Genomic DNA, 15153 nt, shown 5'->3' on the forward strand with positions numbered 1-15153 from the left:
CCCGAGCACTTGTCTCATGTATCCAACCTGGGCTGGTGATCTGTTTCACCCTAGATAATATACATGTTTCGATGCTGTTCTCTCGAAACATCCCACCCTCACCTTCTCCCACAGAGTCCAAAAGTCTGTTCTGTACATCTGTGTCTCTTTTTCTGTTTTGCATATAGGGTTATCATTACCATCTTTCTAAATTCCATAAATATGTGTTAGTATGCTGTAATGTTCTTTATCTTTCTGGCTTACTTCACTCTGTATAATGGGCTCCAGTTTCATGCATCTCATTAGAACTGATTCAAATGAATTCTTTTTAATGGCTGAGTAATATTCCATGGTGTATATGCACCACAGCTTCCTTATCCATTCATCTGCTGATGGGCATCTAGGTTGCTTCCATGTCCTGGCTATTATAAACAGTGCTGTGATGAACATTGGGGTGCACGTGTCTCTTTCAGATCTGGTTTCCTCGGTGTGTATGCCCAGAAGTGGGATTGCTGGGTCACATGGCAGTTCTATTTCCAGTTTTTTAAGGAATCTCCACACTGTTCTCCATGGTGGCTGTACTAGTCTGCATTCCCACCAGCAGTATAAGAGGGTTCCCTTTTCTCCACATCCTCTCCAGCATTTATTGCTTGTAGACTTTTGGATAGCAGCCATCCTGACTGGCGTGTAATGGTACCTCATTGTGGTTTTGATTTGCATTTCTCTGATAATGAGTGATGTTGAGCATCTTTTCATGTGTTTGTTAGTCATCTGTATGTCTTCTTTGAAGAAATGTCTTTAGTTCTTTGGCCCATTTTTTGATTGGGTCATTTATTTTTCTGGAATTGAGCTGCAGGAGTTGCTTGTATATTTTTGAGATTAATCCTTTGTCTGTTGCTTCATTTGCTATTATTTTCTCCCAATCTGAGGGCTGTCTTTTCACCTTGCTTATAGTTTCCTTTGTTGTGCAAAAGCTTTTCAGTTTCATTAGGTCCCACTTGTTTATTTTTGCTTTCATTTCCGATATTCTGGGAGGTAGGTCATAGAGGATCCTGCTGTGATTCATGTCGGAGAGTGTTTTGCCTATGTTCTCCTCTAGGAGTTTTATAGTTTCTGTTCTTATGTTTAGATCTTTAATCCATTTTGAGTTTATTTTTGTGTATGGTGGTAGAAAGTGTTCTAGTTTCATCCTTTTACAAGTGGTTGATCAGTTTTCCCAGCACCACTTGTTAAAGAGGTTGTCTTTTTTCCATTGTATATCCTTGCCTCCTTTGTCAAAGATAAGGTGTCCATAAGTTCGTGGATTTATCTCTGGGGTTTCTGTTCTGTTCCATTGAAGAGCTTCCTGGGTGGCTCAGATGGTAACGAATCTGTCTGCAATGCAGGAGACCACCCAAGCCTTTTCAGTGTCCCATCTACAAATCTGTAAACACCCCCAGATTTATGACATGGGGTATCTCACACCAGTCATCCTGGTATTTGTCTGAACCCATAGTTTTGATGCAGTTCAACAGCACCCATGGTAGACTTGTGAGCCCCTATTATATCCCAACCACTATAAGATTCCAGTGACACTAAAGCGCTGTCTACTCTGGACATTTCCATTTGTTTATACATGGAGCAGTGATAATGCTGCAGGCTGGGAACCGTGGAGCAGGAAGAGCAGTGTGAGAGATCCCAGGGCAGGACTCCTGGAATTCAGTCCCAAGTACAATTTGGAAGTTTGTAATGTAACATAAGTGATGCTTTTTAAGCAGCCTAGCATATAGCAAGTGCTCAATTAATGACTGCAGTTAGAATTCTTACAACACATTCAACCTGACACAAAAGCACAGCAGCTTTGATTGATCGTCCTTTTCATTTGACTTCAGTCTTTCTTTTTCTTACGTGACATGTGACTTTCATGTCAAATCCGGACATGTTTGCGTTGTCCTCAGTCAGTTCAGTTGCTCAGTCATGTCCGACTCTTTACGACCCCGTGGACTGAAGCACGCCAGGCCTCCCTGTCCATCGCCAACTCCCGGAGTCTGCCTAAACTCATCTCCATTGAGTCGGTGATGCCATCCAACTGTCTCATCCTCTGTCTTCCCCTTCTCCTCCCGCCTTCAATCTCTCCCAGCATCAGGGTCTTTTCCAGTGAGTCAGTTCTTCCCATCAGGTGGCCAGAGTATTGGAGTTTCAGCTTTAACAGTCCTTTCAATGAATATTCAGGACTGATTTCCTTTAGGATGGACTGGTTAGATCTCCCCACAGTCCAAGGGACTCTCAAGAGTTTTTTCCAAGACCACAGTTCAAAAGCATCAATTCTTCGGCACTCAGCTTTCTTTATAGTCCAACTCTTACATCCATACATGATCACTGGAAAAACCACAGCCTTGACCAGACAGACCTCTGTGTTGTGTTGAGAGTTCAGTCTTACTGGAACCTCTGCTTCAGCTGCCTTTCTCCAATACCGCCTAGCTGGAGGCTAGGACTAACAAGTGGGACACAGGTCTGGGCCCCCAGCGCCTCTGTTCACACAGTGGTGTTTGCAGCGGGAGGTCCTCCCTCCTGCAGGTAGCAGGGGGCGCTCCGGCCAGCAGGTGTGCCTCAGAACTGGGCCTTTGTGCCCTGAGGGACCCCACAGGTGTCAGGGTGCCTCCAAAGGGTGACTATCTAACAGGGTGACTTGGCCTGTTCTGCTGTGTGTGGCAGCAGGCCCCACTTTTCCTGTGGTGTTGGGCTGGAGTGTAGCAGTCGTGATTGAAAAGCTTCCTGTATTGCCCGGCTGCCCTCCCCTGTTTCTGAGCCTAGAGGGAACAGCCTTTGATTGGGGTTGCTTTTCTTCATCCCCACTGGTATTTCTTCAACTCTAATTCAGCATTAAATAAGGCAGAAGGTGACCCAGGAAACTCACCACCCCATCATTCCTTGTATCCTCAGCCCCTGACCTACCTAGCAGAGTCTTCTGATATTTGCTTCTTGCTTAAACCCCATGGTCATACTTAGAGGAGTAGGAAGAGATGTTTCTACTAAACCCTCCTTGAAGTAGAAGTCAAGAGAGAGAAATTTTAAAAGCATGAAAAACTAAATTCAATGCAGTGGCATTGGTGTTTGCATCACCATCTGACAGTTTTAAATTGCTGATCCAGTTCACATAACTCAACCCAGAATTAATTATCATATACCTAGGGAATGCAAACTCACTTAAATATTAGCTTTGATAAAAGGTAATTAATCAGGCAAATTTAGCAGCACAACAGAATGGATTTATTTCAAATTCAAATAGTGATGATTTAAGGATTATCAGCTCTTTGGGATTAGATGAATAATCAAAAACTGAAAATTCCCTCTAACATTCACAATTGTCATTAGTTTTCAAGTCACACCCAGTTAGATATGGTTAAGGGAAAAAATAAGGTAAAGCTAATGTCCTAGAAAGGTTACTGATTGTAATAAACAAACAAAGAGGTTTGCTCTAGAGAGTGAGCCACACTCTGAGGCCAGGGTGGGCCAGGGGTGGGGGCCGTGCAGAGGGACCTGGTCTCCTGCTCTCCCTCAGCCCTGCACTGCAGACAGCTGGTGATGGCTGTGAGCGAGCCAGGCTGGTGGATAAACACCCGGAGAGTTTCAGGAGTCAGTAAGAAATCACACTGTCCCCCAATAGCTGGCCTTCCAAGGAGGCAGGAGGGAGATGGAGCAAAACACAACCAACCAGCTGCTCTTTTGGCAAGAAGAAGGGACAGGAAATACAATGTTCACTGGGAAAGTAGAGTCCGCCCAAATTAGGAGCCATCCGTGTTCAAGAAGCATTCTAGTGTGAGGTAAAATTTTACATGCCTTTATTTCATTATGATCTGGGTTTTTGGCACATTAGACAGTGGCAATGTGGAAGCCATATTTGGTGATGGGGGGTCATGTATAAACATCACAATTGTAGTTTCTTCCTGTGCTGTCAAAAGGCTCCCCGGACACCAAGATCTCCAGGTCCTGGATTTGTCTGGCGCCCTTCTGACATTCCAGAGAGCTTAACCCAGGGTTGCACGTGGTCACCCTTACTTAACAGATGCATTGCAATGAAAAAAACTTGTGATTTGGCCATCCTCAAAACCACAAATTAAATTAACATTTCTAATAGCTGTCATTTACTTTTCAAATTCTGCCAAGAACATGAAAAAGAAAATTAGTGACATTTTATTTTGATAGATACCATAGCAGGCATTTTAGTAAAGTCATGTAACTAATTCATAGATTGACAATAAAATGTCCCCGACAAGCATATTTTGTCTCAAAATATGACAGATCTTGTTCACTTGCAGATGGACAGGCAGGCAGACCACCCTTCTGTACCCAAAGATTGCTGCTTCTTTCCTCTCAAAACCATCAGTCATTCTTTCTCTGCAAGAAGTTTAGTTCAGTTTTATAACAAGAGAGGAGCTGAATAATTCTGTTCAAACCTGTTGTTCTAAAGAGAATAAAGCCTGAGGACAGTGCCCTGAGCCTGCCCTTCCTGGGACAGCAGGTGGAGGAGCCACACCTGTGACCTGACCCTTGAGTCCCAGAAGCGTGGCAGTCACAGAGCTTCAGCCCTGTCCGCACCCCACCCGCCAGGCCCGAGGCTGCTGGGGGGTGAGGGCACGGCTGCGTTCACAACGTCTTTCACTGGCTGACCTGTAGCCTTGGTCCAGTCACGTCACTTTCCGAGGACTCACATACTCTCTCTGTTCCAAGGGAGAGAAGGATGACATCACTCGTAGTGTTCCCTCCAATATGGAAATTTTATAATTTCATAAGCAATTCTACACTCACGCATTGTACTGTCTAAACTCAATTGCTCAATGAAAGAATACTCAGGCTTGTTTATCAAATACTCCAGCTTTCCCAATCGTATATGTCCTGGTGTTAAACAGAAGAAGGTAACTTTTCAGATGTACCTGTTTTGGTGATTGAGCATCCCCATTTTCAACAAGTTCAGAAGATTTTTTTACCCTTGCTTTTTTTACCCTCCCTATGGAGCCAAGACTGTACAGGCCACATTGTAAAGGCAGAAATGTCTCTGACACAGGAGAACGGCCTTACCAAACAGCATTGCCTGTGGAAGAACAGTCTCCCTTGTTTCCTCTGACTTACTGAGCCAGGAGGTTGTTTTCCACTGGACCATGGAATTTCGGGACTCAAAGCTGAGTGGCGGGGATGTGCTGTTGAGTGGCACAGGAGTCGGAGTGGGCCCCTCCATCGTCTCTCTTCTGCTTCCCCCTCAGGACGTGACACTGGGCACAGCAGTCACTACCAAGCTGTCAGTCTCTGCTGGTGGACCCTCTCTTCCTTTGGGTAGCCCAGATGGCAATATGGATCTGGTGGTGCCTGTAGAAATGGGCAGAACTCAGATCAGGTGGGGCTGTGGCCACGTCCTGAAAGTTAGGTCTCTGTAAACCACGTGGCACCCCATTGAGCTCAGACATCTGAGGAGTAAAGTGTGAGGGCGTGAGACTCTTGGGTCCTCCTCTCCTCTGAGGTACCCTTGCTCTTCTCCCCGGTCCACGTCTCACCCATCATCAGGAGTCGTCTCCTGTTCCCATCCTCCCGCCTCTGGATTCCCAAGCGCCACCCCCAGCCGCAAGCTCTGCATCATGGCGATTCCCACTGAGCAGCCACCCTGACTCTGGGAGAAGTTATTCTTCCTTTAGTGTTGGACACTGCTTTCCAAATCCATGTGAATTCTATAAAAGCACGTAAGCTATTTCCTTCAACTTCAACTCGACCATCTGACCATAAAGAGTGAAAGTCAGCATCAACCAACTAGAACACGAAATAGAATGAATGTGAAGCTAACTGCAGGGCATTTGACACTCAGGTTTTTATTTTCAGAGCATGCAGGAGCAGTGGCTTCGTATCTTTGTATAAAGATGCGTGACCATGGAATCAAAGAGGCACACAAAACAAGGTTTCCTATTTCAGTCTGGAGATGCGTCAGCAGAATTCCCTGACAGGCAGAAGCATTCTGAATAATGAGGAGTGTTTCAGCATCGTGCCGGACATTTCTCTGCTTCCACATTTCAGGACTCTTCTGGACCATTTAGATCCATTCATAGAAATGCAGAGTAGTGTTGCTACTGGATGTCAGTTGGAAATAAACAAAAATGAAACTTGGCTGGTATGTGAAGTGCAACTGAAAGTATAAACATTTCAAATATAAGTACAAAAGGGTGGTGTCCAAAGTGATACAGAAACACACGTTTTACTAAAGGATTTCTTCAAGTATGCTGGATGTAGGTCTGAGTTTGTTTGTTTGTTGGTTGGTTTTTTACTGCAAGTTTGAGAATCTTTGCTTTTAAAGTTTCCTATACATCAAAATCAAAATAAAACTTACCCTGGATTTGAGCGTGAATTAACGAGAAGAGATCTTTGGGGTAATGTGGAAATCTCTCCAGGTGAGAGAGGCAGATGTGGAAGGTGAAGAAGTTTTATGAAGTGAGATGATATATTGATTAACTACATGAGGGAATCCTTACACAATGTATATAGATATCAGATCACCACGGCACACACTTTGTTATCACATCTCAATAAAGTTGAAATAAAGCAAAACCACTGGTTTGCAGGTTGATTTACAGCCAGTGTCAGTGTCCCCGCTTGTGCCTGTGCTTTAAGCACTGAGTGTACTCGTGGACAGTGGGTCCTGAACAGTGCATATGTTCACATACCTGATCCAATCAGACTCCACAATCAGAAGCACTCTTAGCACCACCTGTATATACATCCAGTGCATCACCCCAGGACATATCCTTCTCTGCTGTTGAGTTTCATCATCTATGAAACAAGGAGCACAGATATCTCACTCAAGAGTTCTTCGATGCTACAAATCTCACCTTTGATAAGAGATACAACCATTCCACGTGTGTGTTACAATTATTACTTAAATAAAATTCAAGTCTCTTTCCTTTACACTAATTATACCTTCTGTGTTTAATTTATCAGATGACTTTAACACTCCCTTGTTCTGAGTTGTGCAGTGTTTTGAAATCAAATTTTAAAACTTACTTTTTCTTACTTTAGTAAATTGCTTGTATTGTTAGTTTGGGCTTCCCAGATGGCTCAGTGGTAAAGAAGCTGCCTGCCAATGCAGGAGCTGCAGGAGGCTTGGGTTCGATCCCTGGGTCGGGAAGATCCCCTGGAGGAGGAAATGGCAACCCACACCAGTGTTCCTGCCTGGAGAATTCCATGGAGAAAGGAGCCTGGCAGGCTACAGTCATGGAGTCACAGAGAGTCAGACACAGCTGAGTGAGCACGCATTCACACATTGTTTATGCAGCTAGTAAGGATGGAAAGAACATCAGAAGTAATAGAATCACCACCGCACTCTCTTGTCTCCTGATCTTCTTCAGGTGGTGAGACTGAGCCCCAAAAGTAAAGTGAATCCCAAATCCATGCCCGGCGTGCGCCTGGACGGGGCTTAACCCCAGTTAAACACAGTGACGTGGAAACAGAGATGATACTGAGAGAACAAGGGTTGCCTGACTGTGACAACACTGATACCCAACTCTTCCATGTTGCCAAGGTGGTGAGTGGATTGCACTTTACATTTTGAACTTAAAATGATAAAGTCTGCTCTCCAATAACTGAAATTCAGAGAAAAGTCAGGAAGGTGCTTTGTTGTATCTGAAGTTGTAATCAGTTTGCTTTGGGAAGATATTTTTTCTTACCACAAAGAGGAAACATTTTATGAAATAGTTACTTAACCTTGTTGCACATAGCCTATATATATTTTTATCAAGCTCAAAACATGAACAAGTTTTAAAGTTTTTCCATCAGTGATATTATAGTTAATAGTCATGGCACTTATTAAATGATTTGTGATCACCATCTTTTCTCAATCCGGTAACTTTCTGAGTTGGGCAGGGGGGAAATGTCTGTTTCTCTAGTGTTGGAACCTAAGAAACACAGAAAACAGGTTTACAAAAATATGAAACTCTAAAGTAGATGAAGAAAGTAAATCTTGTGACCAGATTATGTGTAGAGAAACTGTGTCAGGAATGCACTTTGCTCAGCTGTTTTGCTTTATTGATCATGAAACAGCTTTGCTTTTGAGATCAACTCTTTAGTCCACTTATTTGTTTTGGAAAAACACTAAATCACTTCATATATTCATTGCACATAAAGCTAGGTGTTCTAAGAGAACCACTGTAAGGTGGAGCAGATGCAGGCAAAGAAGAACATTACTGTTGCCTTAGTCAGGGTGGTGTGACAAACGGAGACTTCATAAATGATGGATTCCATTAGCTCCATGGGGAAAGAGCCTATTTTCAGGAGAAGGGTGAGCGGACTGCTAAGCATCAATGTGTAAAAGGCGCAATGTGTTTGAAGTATGACAGTGGGTTTGATAAACTATGAATGTTGCCCATGAGTTTGCAGGTGGGAATCTGTAAGTGTAAGTCTCAGTCATGGCAGATGTCTGAGGGCTGGTGTGTGAGGATGAGGAGTTTGGTCTTCTTCCCCCAGCCTCTGTGGGGTCCATGGAGTGGGTTACCTGGGGCAGTGGCAGGCTGAGCACCGACTCAGGGAGAAGTAAGTGATAATTGAACCCCAGGCTGGGAGCCACAACCAGCATCTTCAGTACCTGTCTAGTACTTGACTTGTACTCACTAGTTGAAAAAAAAAAAAAAAGGCAGTTGTAAAGAGTTAGAAATTTAGGAGTTAGAAACTCCTTATTGCAAAATTCAGACTTAAATTCAAGAAAGTAGGGAAACCACTAGACCATTCAGGTATGACCTAAATCAAATCCCTTACAAATACACAGTGGAAGTGATGAATAGATTCAAGGGATTAGATCTGATAGAGTGCCTGAAAAACTATGGACAGAGGTTCGTAACATTATACTGGAGGCAGTGATCAAGACCATCCCCATGTCTGCACATGCAAAAAAAAAAAAAAGCAAATGAAAAACTACCAATTTAAAGTTAATGGAATCTACTACTATAAAGTTATGGCTTATCAAGCTGTATCCACAAAAATAATGAATTGATGAAAAATAAAATAATGATGAAAAATAACAATGATACAGTGAAGATCAAATGTCCATCTCAATACTGCTTTTACAAAAGCAGAATTTAAAAAGCGAAATGAAAATAGTGCTACATGTTAATCCTGGAAAAAAAGAAGCTGAAATAATTGAAATGAGTGGGATCAAGTGAATTGAGAGGAGGAAGAGGCTGTGCTGTTTGCCAATCTTTCGTTTGCCTCAGACAGGTTTTTCTTCATTATCAGAAGAGTTGCTTCATTTCATCTGGGAGCAGAAAACAGCAGGCAGCTGTTAACAGATAAGTTTAACTTGCATCTGCAGTATTGCATGTTAGGAATAAGTGCTTACCTTTGTGAAGAGCTGTGGAAGTCCTAGGTCCCTTACCTAAGGGATTCCAGGATTGTGAGGCATCGTCCCATCCAGCCTTTTAAAATTAGGCAGGACACCGTTCCTGTGGGCTTCAATGATGGGACAGCACATTTCACTCAAGAGGCAAGTAATTCCTTAAAGCCTCTTAAGATTAGCAAAGATAATGTTTATAAAACTAAGAACATTTGTTTAGCCTTGAATCGGACAACCCTATTTAAGGGATAGTGTTGTACTGTTAAGAATTCAGATTTTGTTACTCTTGCTAAAATTTAAATGTGTGTATTGTGCAGAAAACCATTAAATCATTCGAAATAAAATACTTTTATTTTTAGAGAAAAAAAAAAAAAAAAAAAGACCATCCCCAAGAAAAAGAAAAACAAAAAGGCAAAATGGTTGTCTGAGGAGGCCTTACAAATAGCTTAGAAAAGAAGAGAAGTGAAAGGCAAAGGAGAAAAGGAAAGATACACCCATCTGAATGCAGAGTTCCAAAGAATAGCAAGGAGAGATAAGAAAGCCTTCAAAGAAATAGAGGAAAACAATAGAATGGGAAAGACTAGAGATCTCTTCAAGAAGATTAGAGATACCAAGGGAACATTTCACACAAAGATGGGCACAATAAAGGACAGAAATGGTATGGACCTAACAGAAGCAGAAGATATTAAGAAGAGGTGGCAAGAATACACAGAAGAACTGTACAAAAAAGATCTTCACGACCCAGATAATCATGATGGCGTGATCATTCACCGAGAGCAAGACATTCTGGAATGCAAAGTCAAGTGGGCCTTAGGAAGCATCACTATGAACAAAGCTAGTGGAGGTGATGGAATTCCAGCTGAGCTATTTCAAATCCTAAAAGATGATGCTGTAAAAGTGCTGCACTCAATATGCCAGCAAATTTGGAAAACTCAGCAGTGGCCACAGGACTGAAAAGGTCAGTTTTCATTCCAATCCCAAAGAAAGGCAATGCCAAGAATGTTCAAACTACTGCACAATTACACTCATTTCACATGTTAGCAAGAAATGTCCCAAATCCTCCAAGCTAGGCTTCAATGGTACATGAACTGAGAAATTCCAGATGTACAAACTGGATTTGGCAAAGGCAGAGGAACCAGAAATCAAACTGCCAACATCAGCTGGATCCTAGAAAAAGCAAGAGAATTCCAGAGACACATCTACTTCTGCTTCATTGACAACACCAAAGCCTTTGACTGTGTGGATCACAACAAACTGGTAAATTCTAACAGAGATGGGAATACCAGACCAGCTGACCTGCCTCTTGAGAAATCTGTATGCAGGTCAAGAAGCAACATTTAGAACCGGACATGGAACAACAGACTGGTTCCAAGTTGGGAAAGGAGTACATCAAGGCTGTATGCTGTCACCCTGCTTATTTAACTTATATTCAGAGTTCATCATGCAAAATGCCAGGCTGAATGAAGCACAAGCTGAAATCAAGATGGCCAGGAGAAATATCAATAACCTCAGATAGGCAGATGACACCACCATTATGGCAGAACATGAAGAGGAACTAGAGTCTCTTGATGAAGATGAAAGAGGAGAGTGAAAAAGCTGGCTTAAAGCTCAACATTCAAAAACCTAAGATCATGGCATCCGGTCCCATCACTTCATGGCAAATAGATGGGGAAACAATGGAAACAGTGGCTGACTTTATTTTTGGGGGGACTCCAAAATCACTGCAGATGGTGACTATAGCCATGAAATTAAAAGACGCTTGCTCCTTGGAAGAAAAGCTATGACCAACCTAGACAGCATATTAAGAAGCAGAGACATTACTTTGCCAACAAAGGTCTGTCTAGTCAAAGCTATGGTTTTTGCAGTGGTCATGTGTGGACGTGACAGTTGGACCGTGAAGAAAGCTGAACACCGAGGAAGTGATGCTGATGCTCTTGAACTGTGGTGTTGGAAAAGACTCTTGAGAGTCCCTTGATAGTCATTGTTGTTCAGTCCCTAAGTTGCATGTGACTCTTTGTGACACTGTGGGCTGCACTGTCCAGGCTCTCCGTCCTTCGCTGTCTTCTAGACTTTATCTAATTATATCAGGTCACCCCAAAGCTGCCTGTTTGAACCATGATAGATGAGTCTCATCTAAAATTAGCTGTGCTTTGACATGTCAATAATTTACAGTGGTGGGCAGTTAAAAACACTGCAACAAAGCACCTTATTGTCCTTATATAGGGGTGTGATTGAGGATGATATAGAGATACTTTAAAAGCCATTTTTTTAAATGAGGTAGCAAAATGAAAATGACTCATCTGTTGGCTTTTAGTTTCAGGTAAAGAAATAAATTGAACCTTAGTCACAAATGTGGTTTATTGCGAAGACACTATAATCACCTAGGTAGGCATGCTTTCTGCTTTCCCTGGGAATTAGGAAGCTCTCAGTCATGTCCACAGTCCTATCATTAGTAAAGGAGAAAGCTGAAAGAATAAATTGTGATGCTCACTTGCTTACCTCTCCTTAGTTTAATTTGTACTGCATTTATCTTTTGAAAGCCACCTGAGTAATATTTGGAATGAGATTGGATGTAATTAATTTAATAATTGATTTAGTAGTGGGAAATGATATAATTTAGTTAGTGCTCAACAAATACATGTTTTTGTATGTACTAATTTAACTCACATGTACTTTTTACTTAGCATACACATGGTAAAGACTAATTTCGAAACATTTTTTAGAGAGAAACTCAGGGTTTCAGTTGATATGCAAATGATTTCTGAGCTGTTGAGCTGCACTCATTAAAATTGGCAAGAACTGGGGAAATTCATTATATATTATTATTTTGTACATCTGTGAATATAGTCTACAAAAAAAACATGAGATATATTCCATTATCTACACTCTGTATTATATAAGCTTACTTCAGGCTTAAGTACTCAAAGAACGAAAAGAAAGTTAGTCACCCCATGGATGGTAGCCCACCAGGCTTGTCTGTGGGATTCTCCAGGCAAGAATACTGGAGTGGGTTGCCATTTCCTTCTCCAGGGGATCTTACCAACCCAGGAATGAAACCCAGGTCTCCCGCATTGCAGGCAGACTCTTTACTGACTGAGCTACCAGGGAAGCAAGTCATGTGTAAAATCTCTGATCTGTAAGCTGGGAAAAAAAGATGTCCATGCATAAAATAAGTCCATGCAAAGTGGCAACGTGATGCAAATGGTAAGAAAAGTTGCGTATCAGGTGATTCTCAAATTGGTGGTGAAAGCAGACAATGGAAGGATCTAGAATCACAGACAAAGCCTTCTTCCTGAGATGAGGTCAGTGGTGAGACAGTGCGCTTCTTATGATGAGCTCAGATAAACACCTCTGCTTCCAGCAGGAGCAGCCTTCTTCATGCTCCCGAGCTGGTTCCATCCACCCTCCCCCACCCATAAATCGCACTGACTCCTCTGTCACACGATGTGATGTCTAATTATGTGTGTGCTCGTTGACTGATTCCCCACAGCGTGATGTGTGAATTGCATCCGTGATTCATACATGGATTTATGCACACATTCCCTCGTGGGACATTCGGGTGGCTTACCTATGGGATGTTATCAACAGTGAAGTGCTGGACAGCCCAACACCTGTCTTTTAGTAAACACATTAATTATCTGAGTTTGAATTAATCCCTGCACAATGTCAGAATTGAGATATCTTGTGGGGAAAATGAGCAAACGCCTTGGAGACGCTTCACACCTCAGACCATGTCCTTCTGGCCCCTTGGGACCACTGAGGAGCTTCTCGGCTCTGCACTGTTGCCATGCCGGGTACAGAACGCGGTGCGGGTTTCCTCCCCCCAGCTGGGGTCCTGAGGACGGCGCCGCAGTCCACGTGCAGAGCCCAGGAGATGCTGGCTGCTGAGCACACGGTCACCTTCACTGAAGGTCTGTCAGGAAGCCTGCTGAGGGCTGGGCCACTGAGGCCACGTAATAGTGGCTGCCACTGGAGGACAGTGCATTTTCAGGTCTCTAATAAACTAAGTGTAAACATTATCTCCATGAAACTTCAGTTAACTACAATAATATGTTAGTGATTCTTCATGCATTATCTTAGAAGTAATGCTCACTTATTTCAAATATACATATAAACATAGACATACACATGCAGACATGCATGTGTACTGCATACCTATTTATATTTTATATAAGCCTGGTCACTTGGGGGCTCTTGTCTTGATAGTATGTATCACTTTAACCAGTGCCATAAATCTATGATCTGTACACTGTTTCAGTTCTCAGTTTATATATCAGACAACTGTAGCTTAACGAAGCTTAAAAATCATGCCCTCATCACCTGCTAGTAGTGATGTGATATAAAGCTCTTTTTCCACAACTGTCAGGGAAATATAGAGAATTTCTCTGGTTCTGGGATTGTTTTTGTATTTTTAATAGGAAAAAAAAAAGGGGGAGATGCAGGGTTAAAAACCCCAGTAAGTGATGAAACAATTGGACGATCACTGTACGACACTGCAGTCCGTCTTCAATAATGAAATGATCTTAGACCTTCATTTACTCCAAGATTGTACAAATTAATGAAATAAACAACTTTAATTAAGTACTCTAAAGTATTTTACATCGTCTACTTCATATATTTCCCATTTCTTTCTCCAACATGAAAAAGAGATAGATTGTGGGAAAATGAATTGATGATGAAAGGTAACCACCCATAGCTTTCCATGGGAAAAGGATCACACACATACATGAGAAGGCTTAGAAGTGAAAGCGTTCTATTGACTGCTCTTTGGGTGATACTGGAGAGTGTTCACAGCCAACCACTGACCCAGACTCATCTTCTGAGAAATGTCAAGGTTAAGATAATGGTCATTTTTATATTATAGAAAATGGTGAGCGAAACTTGGGGCTCTAGCAAAGCCCTGGGTCAGCATCCTGAGCACCTGTCCCGTCCCCAGTGGACATTCACAGGTGCTGTTATAGCACTGTCTCCTTGGCACACTCCTGTGGTGAAAACAAGGGGTTCAAGGCCATTCCATCACATAGACATCCTCACCCTCTTTTCTTCCCACACGGAGGAAGCGGGTGGGGAGAGGGAGGTGGGCCACACAGTATTCCTAATCCTCCCAATTCTGACATGAGGTTCTGCAGTGCAGTTCACTATGGCTTCAAAACCGTTTCTTCTGGAAAAACAAAGGACAACAAATTTTTGTTACATTTGTGTTTTTTGTTTGCAAAACAGAGACTGAATTAAGTCTCACTGTGCATGTTGTCTCGACAGCCTGGTTTCTTACCATCAGTGAAACATCCTTATATTCCTCTAGAGAGATAAACCCTTTATGGCGACACTCAAAAGGATTTTAAAAAATGAACCCACTGGGAAGACCCAGAGGGATCGGGTAGAGAGGGAGGTGGGAGGGGAGATCGGGATGGGGGATACATGTAAATCCATGGCTGATTCATGTCAATGTATGACAGAACCCACTACAATATTGTAAAGTAGTTAGCCTCCAACTAATAAAAATAAATGAAAAAAAAAAATGAACCCAAAATACACAGTGTTGTTTTTAGGCTTTGTGAGCAGAGGCATTTCCAAAGTGGGATCATTTCTAAAAACTATATTCCTCTCCTCCCAATAAGCGTCAGTAACAGGACACCAAGTCCGCCCATCCTGTGGACTCTGCTCCCTGTTACAAGTAGTGTCCTTAGAGTCCCCACGTGCACATTACAAGTGTAACAGTAAATGTCTGTTATAATATGTGTGCACTATCATAGAATAGTGATTATGAGGCAGGCATACCAATACATACAACCAATTTTCAGGAACTGTAAAAGCATTCATTTTGTCAAGGATCA

The sequence above is a fragment of the Odocoileus virginianus genome, chromosome 32, assembly GCF_023699985.2.
Source record: "Odocoileus virginianus isolate 20LAN1187 ecotype Illinois chromosome 32, Ovbor_1.2, whole genome shotgun sequence".
NCBI lineage: Eukaryota > Metazoa > Chordata > Mammalia > Artiodactyla > Cervidae > Odocoileus > Odocoileus virginianus.